Genomic DNA, 12,033 nt, shown 5'->3' with positions numbered 1-12,033 from the left:
GGCATGGCTAGGATACTTTACACAAAACAATTGAAACTGAAGATTATAAATTGAATTCTATTAAAAGCACTCTCTAAATCCATTTTGAGATACTGCAGGCACATACCTTATCCGGCAAGGAGAAAATGTCTGGAGACTGGGGGGAAACACACCAGGAAATGAAAGATCCCCACCAAAAAAATAGAGTGAATCAGTGCAAAGTTAAGCGGGACATCTCCTCTGGAACCCAGTTAAAGACTGTTGACCTCAAAGCAAAAACATATCCAATAATGTGATTTTTTTTTAATATTAAAAAAAAATCTTTCTTTTTCCTATTTGGTAAATGTTCTTAACATCTGATTGAAATTTTATCTCACAAGGACACAAGTTCCCTGAACTCCTTTATTTATAAAGGGTATTAACTTTTATGGAACTGTTACAGTTGTGACTAAAGGCAGGATGGAAGCAGATGTGACAATTTTATCTGTGTTCCTAGCAGGTCCTTCAGTCACAAGGTGAGCCCAGTTTAGCTGCATTTTGCTTTGCACACATGCAAAAAGAATCAAATACTGATTCAAGCTGTCAACTGCCTTTTTCTCATGCAAACCTGTATCCCTCCAGATGTTGCTCCCACAATCCCTGACCATTGACCAAGCTTGCTGGGCCTGGAAGACTTCATCAACATGCAGAAGGCCACAGCAAACAGCCATGCCTTCATCAATGTAATAAACTACTGCACACTGGCCCTTTTTAGGGCAGCTGTTCACATGCTTCGTGGTACATATTCACGTTCACTCTGCAAACTTTTGGGGTACCCATGTTTTCTGAAAATCCCATGATGTTCTTGGTTTGGCTTTTCTGAAGGCATGACAACAACCTTTCTCCCCGCTCATGTGAATTCATTGAAAGTTTATCCAGCCTTTGATATTTTTTTTAAAAAATAAATACATATTTATTGGTTTAAAACACAATCTTACAATAAAGGTAAGTACAACAAAGTTAAGCACAGAAAAGAAAAGAAAGGAGAAAAAAAAAGAATTCTCCACATCAAAAAGTACAAAAAGTTTAAAATTAACAACAAGAAGAAAACAACAATTAAAAGTACCAGATATTTATACAACATCATGTCTTATCCAATAAAGTCTTCTGTGAAAAGCTTCCGATTGTTCTCATTATAAAGTATAGCCTTTGATAAATTTTTAATGCAGTTTCTTTTCTCATTACAGTGGTGCCTCGCAAGACGAAATTAATTCGTTCCGCGAGTTTTGTTGTCTTGCAATTTTTTTCGTCTTGCGAAGCACGGTGTTGGGAAAGTTTTGGAAAAGCTTCAAAAATCACCAAAGTCTTCAAAAACCTCAAAAAAGGCTACCACACCGTGTGCTATGAGTTGCTCCTCGAAGTCAAGTCGCAACTGTATTAACGGTGTTAAGAAAAAGGAAACAAACTTGCAAGACGTTTCCGTCTTGCGAAGCAAGCCCATAGGGAAAATCGTCTTGCGAAGCAGCTCAAAAAACAAAAAAACCCTTTTGTTTTGCGAGTTTTCCGCCTTGCGAGGCATTCGTCTTGCGAGCTACCACTGTATTTGTTGAAGAATGGTTGCTTGGGGTGAAGGGGTGGGGAAACCACAGGGTAAATTTTCAGCACAGCACTAGGGAAGATGACGACTGTGGCCTGTGTCTGCTCAGTCTACGGCCCAGATCTTGCTGGCTGAAAATTTCAAGGCCCCTGTTGTCTCTTATTATGCTTCTTTCTCTTTTAAAACAGACTTGGACACTACAGCTCTTCAGCAGAAGACTTCAAATAAAGGATGGTCCTCTGCTGGCTCTTCAAATGGAGGACAGCTTTCTATGATGTGACTACCCTACTCTCACAGCCAGACACACCCCATGCGCTTAAAACACGTCTTTTCCAAACAGTTATGTGCATTCAGTAGACTAGGGGGACTGGGCTAGTAACCTACATGTCCCCCTAGTGCCTCCTTCCCAAAGACTGGGAAGCTTCTGCCCAGCTAAGGGAAGAAGGCACGATGCTCACGCATGCGATACCCCTCCATTCTCTCTCACAAGTTGGTGTCTCTGGCCAAAACTGTCCCCCTACGAAAAATTTCACCACATCCCACTGTTCCCAAAACATCCTGGGAACTGTAGTTCTGTGTGGGTAAAAGACTGTTCCCAGGGTAGTAAAGGTAAAGGGACCCCTGACCATTAGGTCCAGTCGTGGCCGACTCTGGGGTTGCGGCGCTCATCTCGCTTTATTGGCCGAGGGAGCCGGCGTGAGGGAAAGAGTGTGTTTCAAATGTACAGCCATGCAGAAGCCTACTTGAAAACAATAACAGGGTTCCCCCCCCCCCCTCACGGTACGAAAGAGCTCAGTATTGATGAGTGGAATTGCAGCTTAGTTTTGGGAGGTGAGGGGAGGGAAAGGAAGAAAAAAAGAGAGAGGGAGAGAGAGAGAGAGGAAAGGGGGCTTGGAATTCCAGCTGACCATATGTGTCTGGATTCCTTTATGGTGTCCTAACACATAGTTAATTGTAAAGCTCTCTGCGGACAATGAAATTAGTGTCACAGTTTTTATTTTTATTTTTTAAAAAACAGCTTCGGCCTCTGGGTGCACCTGTTTACAGCCTTTTGGCAGACGTGGTCAGGAGGTTATGCGTATGTATGAACGACTGTGTCTGCCTCTGCAGCTGTTCCACTGCCATTAAAATACTACATTTATTTAGCCTTTCTGAACTCCACAGTTTGGGCTAATTAAAAAAAAAGAAGAGGGAAAACAAGGAGATTCTTCCAGAGCCAGGTCTGGATTGTGACTAGAGTTTCGAGAACAGATCCAGCATGTCATTTCTTCATGGCACCACTTATCAAGCTGCTCAGAAGATGCCAAGTTAAGTGGCAGGCATTGGACTCTTGAATTTTCCAAAAGCTATGGACCAGCTCCCCTTCGAAATCTCATAAGTAAACTGAGCAAACATGGGATAGAGGGATGGGGGTAGAAATTTGGCGTGGTTCACATTTTTGGGCAAAGCAACCTAATTCACACTTCCTGAAACAAGACACAATGCAAAATACTGCTCTCCTTTAAAAATTTGCAGGTCTTTGAAGGTTTGCGATGCAATTCTCCAACCTAAATAATGCGGATATAAAAAACCACACCAATAACCCAGCATATACTAAGGAAAAATATGCGTAAACATGTATAGGTACCTGAAAAGAACATGCAAAAATTGTATTAGGGGGAATGGTTGGCAATATATATGGATTAGTAATAAATTGTTGTTGGTGCAGCTATTGGAGTGCAGCAGGGGGCGCGGGTGGCGCTGTGGGTTAAACCACAGAGCCTAGGGCTTGCCAATCAGAAGGTTGGCGGTTTGAATCCCCACGACGGAGTGAGCTCCCATTGCTTGGTCCCAGCTCCTGCCAACCTAGCAGTTCGAAAGCACGTCAAAGTGCAAGTAGATAAATAGGTACCACTCCGGCGGGAAGGTAAACAGCGTTTCTGTGCGCTGCTCTGGTTCACCAGAAGCGGCTTAGTCATGCTGGCCTCATGACCCGGAAGCTGTATGCCGACTCCCTTGGCCAATGAAGTGAGATGAGCGCCGCAACCCCAGAGTCGGCCATGACTAGACCTAACGGTAAGGGGTCCCTTTAACTTTACCTATTGGAGTGCAGCAGAAAGAGAGAGAGAGAGAGAAAGTGTCCTTAGTGTTCATGGCTACAGTGGCCTGTAAATGTAACTTTGTAATAAACAGCAGACATTTTCAAAATTGAGTTACCTATGTGTCCATAAATGAGGACTACTAAATTGCTCCCCAGGAAGCCGTGTGGAATGAAATTGTGGATAGTTCTTGACTCTGCTTGCTGATTGGCTTCCTGGCATTTAAGAAGAGAGCCTTATTTCATGGCAAATCCCTGGAACGTGTTTGCACATTGAAATTCTAATCTGGGAAGGAGGCACAAAACGAATTCCATGTTTATTTTGGAAAACCGCTTATGATCACTGAGAACCAGCCACTCTGCCTTGGACATCTTTCCTCCAGCTGTAGGTAGCCCAGCAGCACAGAATAATGAAGCCCATATTTAAAAGAATAGTTTGTGAGATACTGCAACTTTTTGAATATTTTAAAAACTGTTGTGGTTCCATAGTTCCACTATGCCAACTTTTATTTTCCTAAATATGGTGATTTCTGTGAGTGCAAAGCAGGGCGGGGGGCACCCTTAGCTTAATCTAGCCTTTAAAGCAAACAGACGTTTTCCTACAGCGGTGGAATTTGTAAAAAAAAAAAGTCACATAGTACCCTCATTGATAAAAGTGCAATTCCACCAGGCCTTAAGAGGCCCTACTTAACAGGATTAATGCACACGAGGCAAAATTATAGTACATTTCCTCTTCATTTTGAAGCAGTTTTTTTTTAGTGTCCCATTAAAGTGGAAGGTATCTCATATATGGAGTTGCCAGCCAGCTTGTTCTTCCCTGGCACAGTTTGATATGCAGAAATAAATAGGCGGTGCTTTTCATAGCAATGACAGGGCAGCAGGGGACAGTGCAGTCATGGGCGACCCTCTTACCTGACCTAGCAGTGAAGTCATTGCTGACTGCTTGCCAGGAAGGACAGGTGAGAAAGCGCACCTGTGCTCTGATGCATCCCAGATGTCAGGTACCATATTTTTTGCACTATAATACTCACTTTTTCCCTCCAAAAAAGTAAGGGGAAATGTGTGTGTGTCTTATGGAGCGAATGCAGGCTGCACAGCTATCCCAGAAGCCAGAACAGCGAGAGGGAGCACTGCTTTTGCTGCACAGCGATCCCGCTTGCTCTTCTGGCTTCTGGGATTCAGAATATTTTTTTTCTTGTTTTCCTCCTCCAAAAACTAGGTGCATCTTGTGGTCTGGTGCGTCTTATAGAGAGAAAAATATGGTATGTCCTTCAGCAGCATCTGGTAAAAATGGAAATTTGTAATCTTTCCCCCCTTTTTTCAAACATCATTACTGAAATTTCAAAAAGTACATAATTATATGTGCACTAAACATGGTGAGTCCAGCCTTTCGCCAAAGGCTGGACTGGATGAATCCCAAGCCGGAATTAAGATTGCCGGATGAAATATCAACAACCTCAGATATGCTGATGACACAACCTTGATGGCAGAAAGTGAGGCGGAATTAAAGAACCTTTTAACGAGGGTGAAAGGGGAGAGCACAAAATATGGTCTGAAGCTCAACATAAAAAAACCTAAGATCATGGCTACTGGTCTCATCACCTCCTAGCAAATAGAAGGGGAAGAAATGTAGGCAGTGAGAGATTTTACTTTCTTGGGCTCCATGAACACTGCATATGGTGACAGCAGTCACGAAATTAAAAGACGCCTGCTTCTTGAGAGAAAAGCAATGACAAACCTAGACAGCTTAAAATGCAGAGACATCACCTTGCCGACAGAGGTCCGTATAGTTAAAGCTATGGTTTTCCCAGTAGTGATGTATGGAAGTGAGAGCTAGACCATAAAAAAGGTTGATTGCCAAAGAATTGATGCTTTTGAATTATGGTGCTGGAGGAGACTCTTGAGAGTCCCATGAACTGCAAGAAGATCAAACCCCTCCATTCTTAAGGTATCAGCCCTGAGTGCTCACTGGAAGGACAGGTCCTGAAGCTGAGGCTCCAATACTCTGGCCACCTCATGAGAAGAGAAGACTCCCTGGAAAAGAAGCTGATGTTGGGAAAGATGGAGGGCACAAGGAGAAGGGGGCGACAGAGGACGAGATGGTTGGACAGTGTTCTCGGAGCTACAAACATGAGTCTGACCAAACTGTGGGAGGCAGTGGAAGACAGGAGTGCCTAGTGTGCTCTGGTCCATGGGGTCACGAAGAGTCAGACACGACTAAATAACTAAACAACAACAAAACATGGTGAGACGTAAATATGAGAGAGAAAAAGAAAAAGAGAAACTGAACCCGTGTAGAAGGGAGAATGGGGGGGAGGCACCCACCCAAAACTGTATATTTTACAAAGTTGTTATTGTACTTCACCAGATCTTAACCTATCACAGTATTTGTAAGAATGGATTCCAAATATTTGTCCATGGCAAGTCTGTGTTTATATGCAAGTTGTTCATATGTTGCGAGTTTGTATGAGTCTTCAGTCCAATTGTAGAAGGGAGCCGCATTTTAATTTTTATTTTTATTTCCAATTCATCAGTATCAGTCTTTTTGCTGTGATAAGAGCATGAAGAGTCCGCTCGTATTGTCCTTTTGTAAGGTTCCATGTGCTGGGCACATAATTCAAGAGGATATTTTGCTCTGTAAATGTAAGGTTGTTGCATACAGTTCTGTGGATGGTTTCAGTTACCTTCTGCCAAAAATCCTTCAATATAGGAGAATGGAAAAAACCCATATGTTTTAGAGAAGCATTATCCCCATTGCATCTCCAACATTTAGATACCTTAGAGAGCCCCCTTTTTATACAATAGATTGTAATCTGCTAATAATAGAAATTTGTCTTACTGGGAATTTATGTTTGCAAACGGTTGTGGTGTTGGGGTGAAAGAGTTGCCTTTGCTCTGGCTGTTATTCTGCTGAGTGGCCTAGAGAGAAGACAGAAAACTAACAGTGACCATGCCTGATCCACCAGAGGAAGGTGTCAAGTGATGAGCAGCCACATCTAATGCAGTTGTTGAAAGCGGGGAGATGAGACCCTGGAAGCAGGACTAAATGCATGACCTTGCTCCACACTCCACACTCCACACTCCACCCAGTTATGTCCTAGTTATGAGTAACTTGTGAACAGAGCACAGGGACTCAGCTACATTAGTAAAAATAAAACGTTATAAATGTGTTATAACACTGTGACACCAGATGGTGCTGTAGAGCTGAAACCAGAACTCTATGAAAATTTCCATTGTGAGCTTTAAAACAGTCTCTCCCCCCCCCCCAAGCATTTCCGGAGTGTTTTTTTATAGCTGTGTAGATGCAGCCCAGGTCAACATAATATTGAAATGATAATGTGAATTATATGATATCTACATACCTGTCAGGGAACTGACATCAGAGCGAAAGGAGAAGGAGAGGCTCCCCGATTCTGCAGGAGAAGGTACCAGCACCAGGGGGAGACGCAGCTTGATAGAGGGGGAAGGAAATCGGCGTAACACCAGGGATCCAGGAGGGCAAATGGGGGAAGCGGGGGGAGAGCTCCGGGATTCTTCCCTGGACGTCAGTGAGGAGAGCACTGGTCCTCCACTACCCACGCCCTCCCTGCGCAGAAGACTCCCGCGCAGTGAGAGGCGGAGACGACTGGGAGTCAAACAGCTTTTATGCTGGAAAAGGTTTAAGAAACGCCCACAGACAGATTCTGCTAGCGACTGAGGCAGCCACGCTGAGATGGGTTGTGCAGTCAGGACGGCTTAAACCAGGCAATTAAGCTCCCTAACGGGGACAGTTTACACACGAGTAACTCAAACCCACTACAATGCCTGATGCCTTAACACTGGTGCTCTTGAGTTGCTCTTATATCCGGCCTACAAATAATCTGGAGAAAATGTTTTCTGGCTCAGCTGTGATAAAGAGGGGCAGTGAAAATTCTGACTTTGAACAGCTGACAACTTTCTCAAAAGTGAAAGTATGGAAACTCTATGAAATAACAGACACTTTGGCACTCAAAGCAGACAGTAAGACAGCAAGAGGGATTGTGATATAATAAATATATCAGTCTAATAAATAACTCTTGCATATTTTCCACCCAAAGGAATACTACTTTGCAGCTTCCTATTTGGAAGGTACACCTGTATCAAATTCACGAGCAACATGGTCCTGAACACACAAAAAGGAGAACTTGATAGCACAGAAGTTTGGTAGATTGATGTGTCTGTCTGTCTGTCCATGCTTTTTTCTTCTGGTGTCTCTGCAAGTGGGACTTCAGGAACTGCTTTGGAAAACTGCAGCTTGTTCTGACATCTGAATCTCAACAAACTGTGGCTAGTTTAAACTATGGTTAATGGAAACAAGGCGACTTCAAACAATGAAGGCTGGCTTGTTTAGACTACCCACAGCTAAGATCAGGCATAGGCAAACTCGGCCCTCCAGATGTTTTGGGGCTACAACTCCCATCATCCCCGACCACTGGTCCTGATAGCTAGGGATGATGGGAGTTGTAGTCCCAAAACATCTGGAGGGCTGAGTTTGCCTTTGCCTGGTTAAGATTAATCAGAATTTAGAACTTGAATGCCATGCTAAATTGTGGATAATCTAAAATGGAATCAAAAGCTTCCAATCACCTCCTTACAGCCACAGCTGAGCAAGGGAAGGGAAGAAGGGAGGATGGAAGCTTGAGGCTTACTATGCCTTATCCAGTTTGAGGCTATTTTGTGACTAGGCAAGACTAACTGCTTGCACTGCTTCCCCCCCACCCCCTAATTGCTGACTTCAATTTTCAAAAACAGATGCCAAAAAGCACAAAACTTGAAACAGCTCAATTTATTGGATTTATATATCGGATATGGACTTGCAATGAAAGAACAAATCATGTGATCGTCTACCTAGAATTGTAGCATACTTGCAGCTGCCTAACCAGCGTTGCTCAGGAAATCTAAGAAACCAAAATATCAATGCAGGTTTGAAAGGATCAGTCTGCCATCTTGGTTCAAGTGGGTGTCCAGTCATATCAAAACTTTGCCCCAAAGCTGATCCTTGATTGCAGGGACCATAATGGAAAACAACAACCCAGTTATGATATCTTAGACAAACAGCTTTATAAAATATAGAAAGGCCGGCAGAGAGGAAAAGAAAGAGAGGTCAACAGTACAGTAGTACCTCAGGTTACAGACGCTTCAGATTACAGACTCCTCTAACCCAGAAATAGTACCTCGGGTTAAGAACTTTGCTTCAGGATGAGAACAGAAATTGTGCAGCAGTGGTGCAGTGGCAGCAGGAGGCCCCATTAGCTAAAGTGGTACCTCACGTTAAGAACAGTTTCAGGTTAAGAATGGACCTCCGGAACGAATTCAGTTCTTAACCAGAGGTACACTGTATTTCAATAGCAGAAACCTCCCCCCCCCTTTTAATAGCATTCCCTCTCTTTTTGTTACGGCTGCTAGATCTCTCTTTGAAAGAAAACAGGAGAATACATTTCCTTCAGCTTGACACCACCTGAGTCTTCCTCCAACACCTTCTCCTTGAACTCTTTGTTCTTTCCCTGAATCCGTTAAATTTATGTGCACTGTCTTTTTGAATCTCCCTGGTACTCATTCATCGGGAGAGTGTTCCAAACTGATGACCACTAAATTCTTCAGCTTAAATTAAACCATTCTGTGTGGACGTACATTTAAACATCTTCCAGCTACACTGTTCCACCGACAGATAGACGCGTTCTCTAAAAACGTTGCCAGCATGTCTTTTTCAACATATTTTAACAAAACACTCTTGCTCTCTCAAACCGCCCCTACCAAATAATATATATTTAGGCTGGCAGAGTCTGGAGACCAAATTTGTTCTTCTGGTGCATGCATTGGGTTCTCATTGAAGTTAATGAGAACCACCTGTCAAGGGTTCTTGAGCAACACTTTGATGAACAATGAACTTAAGAAGAGTGATGGTTGGTTGCTGCAATTTTACTGCTTGAGCAACATCAATGATCAAACGATGAAACATGCACAGCCAACACAATCGCGTACACAAGCAACAAATTGTCGGCTGCCTGTGTCCAATTTTGTGTGTGTTACACAGTTCTGAAACGGCTCAACCAATTTCCTCCAACTTGAAGTGATTCCCCAAGTCTATTGCTTGGTTAAATTTGGTTTAACTGTTTGGTTTAACAAAAACTGCTTGTTAGGAAATGGTTAGCAGGTTTTGTGTGGTATAAGCAACCATCTACATTGCTCATGCAGGGTGTTTCTGTCAGATACTCTCCCATCAGTTTGTCTCTCCCAGTGAACATGTGAGCTCTGAAGTCTGCAAGGGTCTCGTTCCTATTCCTATGCTCCTTCAACTAAACGGTAGTCCAGTGGAAGGCAATAATTTTGAGGGAACAGACTGGACTTTGAAATGTTTGAACAAGAAATGCTCTTCCACTATAAAATGCAACTTCTGTCCCAGATTAGAGAATTCAGAAAAACGCTTTTAAAAGACCCATACAGCTGCTGAAGCCCTCCCCCCAACTTTTTTAACAAAAGATCTAAGTGTATGAGTAACTCAAATAAGTATATTGCCTTTAAAAGAGCATGGCATTTAGATGAATTATTTTATAAGCAAAGTTATCTATGTAAAGCTGGCCTAAATCTGTAGTACAGGGATGGGAAACCCATTGCCCTCCAGATGTGGCTGAGACCAGTGAGAGTTGGAGTCTATCAAGATTTGGAGGGCCACATGGCCCCTGCCTCTGCTTTAATCCTAGCCACAATGATATGGGAGAGAGCTCCATTGAATACAGTGGGCCTTACTTATGAGTAAGAATATGACTGAGCTGTAAAGGTCTAACTCTAACGAGACATGATGGCGGCAGACCCATGGGTTGTTGAAATAAAGGAAGCAGGTGGTTAGAGTTTATGTGAACTTGCTTTTCAGCTCTAGAACATCTTGATAATAACCAAAACCCCAAGTATGACCTGAGTGCAATTCAAACAATGGCCATTGCAAATTGCTCCACCCAACCTGCTCTTCAGGCCTCGGTTCAGTATATCTGAAGGAGCATCTCCACCCCCATCATTCTACCCGGACACTGAGGTCCAGCACCGAGGGCCTTCTGGCAGTTCCCTTACTGTGAGAAGCCAAGTTACAGGGAACCATGCAGAGGGCCTTTTCGGTAGTGGCGCCCTCCCTGTGGAACGCCCTCCCACCAGATGTCAAAGAGAACAACAACTACCAGACTTTTAGAAGACATCTGAAGGCAGCCCTGTTTAGGGAAGCTTTTAATGTTTGATGTATTACGGTATTTTAATATTTTTTTGGAAGCCGCCCAGAGTGGCTGGGGAATAATAAATTATTATTATTATTATTATTTGGGGACCAACAATTATTTCCTAAATGGATATGAAAGTAGTGGGGAGAGGGGATCTGAGTAGACAACTAACCAGAAAAGAAAGGGTTAAGCAATTCCACTCCCCTGGTTGTCTACTCCTGCTTGCAGCCTCCAAGGCTACTTTTCAGTTTGAAAACAAAACCTTACCCCAAAGTGCTGGGGAGGTTTTTTCTAAGCATCCTCTGTGAGATGTCTAGTTTAGCCTACCGTTGCATGGGAAACTGGGATTTTTTTTCTCCATTAATGAATGCAACATACCTTCTTTGATTCGAATGCTTTTGGAGTGCTGAAAAGATCCAAAAGGCATTGCTTCCTGCACCAGCAGCATGCCTTTATACTTCTCAGTAGTTCACCTCTACCCAGCTGCTATTTCTCATTAACAAGCGTTTGGCTGGCCTAGCCAAGGGGGGGAGTGTTGACACTTGAAAGGCAGGCACTGGCAGGTCTCAACTGCAGAGGCAGGAAACTGCCTGAAGGTGGACGGCTGATGGAGAAACAAGGATTTGCAGGCACCCCTGGCAGCAGCGTCCAAGGAGGGGGGCAAATTCCCACCCCCAGAATAAATTCTATATAGTTTGCCCCATAGAGGCCTTGGGGAAAGAGCCTGTCTAACTTGCATGGCCCTCTCTCATCATTTGCAAGGCCCCAGTCTGTATTATATTCTGCAGCTATGTTAGATACCATGACACAATATCTATCTGTTCTATCTATCTATCTATCTATCTATCTATCTATCTATCTATCTTCCTATCTTCCTATCTATCTATCATCTATCTATCTATCTATCTATCTATCTATCTATCTATCTATCATCTATCTATCATCTATCTATCTATCTATCTATCTATCTATCTATCTATCATCTATCTTATCTATCTATCTATCTATCATCTATCTATCTATCTATCTATCTATCTATCTATCTATCTATCTATCTATCTATCGGACTTGACATCTTTCCGCAAGGCCTGCAAGACAGAGCTGTTCCACCAGGCCTTTGGCCAGGGCACAGCCTGACTCCTTCCTTTGGCAATCTTCACAGAACTCTAGCCCAATGG

The 12,033-nt window shown here is 43.2% G+C and overlaps 1 long non-coding RNA gene across 1 annotated transcript; it reads right to left on the bottom strand.

Annotated features, from left to right (window-relative positions):
- Nucleotides 1–906: 906 nt before the first annotated feature.
- On the bottom strand, nucleotides 907–2,577 carry LOC310706084. The gene is made up of 3 exons (XR_014525652.1): nucleotides 2,077–2,577; nucleotides 1,554–1,947; nucleotides 907–1,195 (listed from the first exon to the last, which is right to left on the bottom strand). It is a non-coding gene; the product is annotated as an uncharacterized lncRNA (long non-coding RNA).
- Between the last annotated feature and the right edge of the window lie 9,456 nt (nucleotides 2,578–12,033).

Source organism: Podarcis liolepis (assembly GCF_965112155.1).
Source record: "Podarcis liolepis genome assembly, chromosome: 4".
In the NCBI taxonomy this organism is placed as follows: Eukaryota; Metazoa; Chordata; class Lepidosauria; order Squamata; family Lacertidae; genus Podarcis; species Podarcis liolepis.
This window is presented reverse-complemented; position numbering and strand designations above follow the sequence as displayed.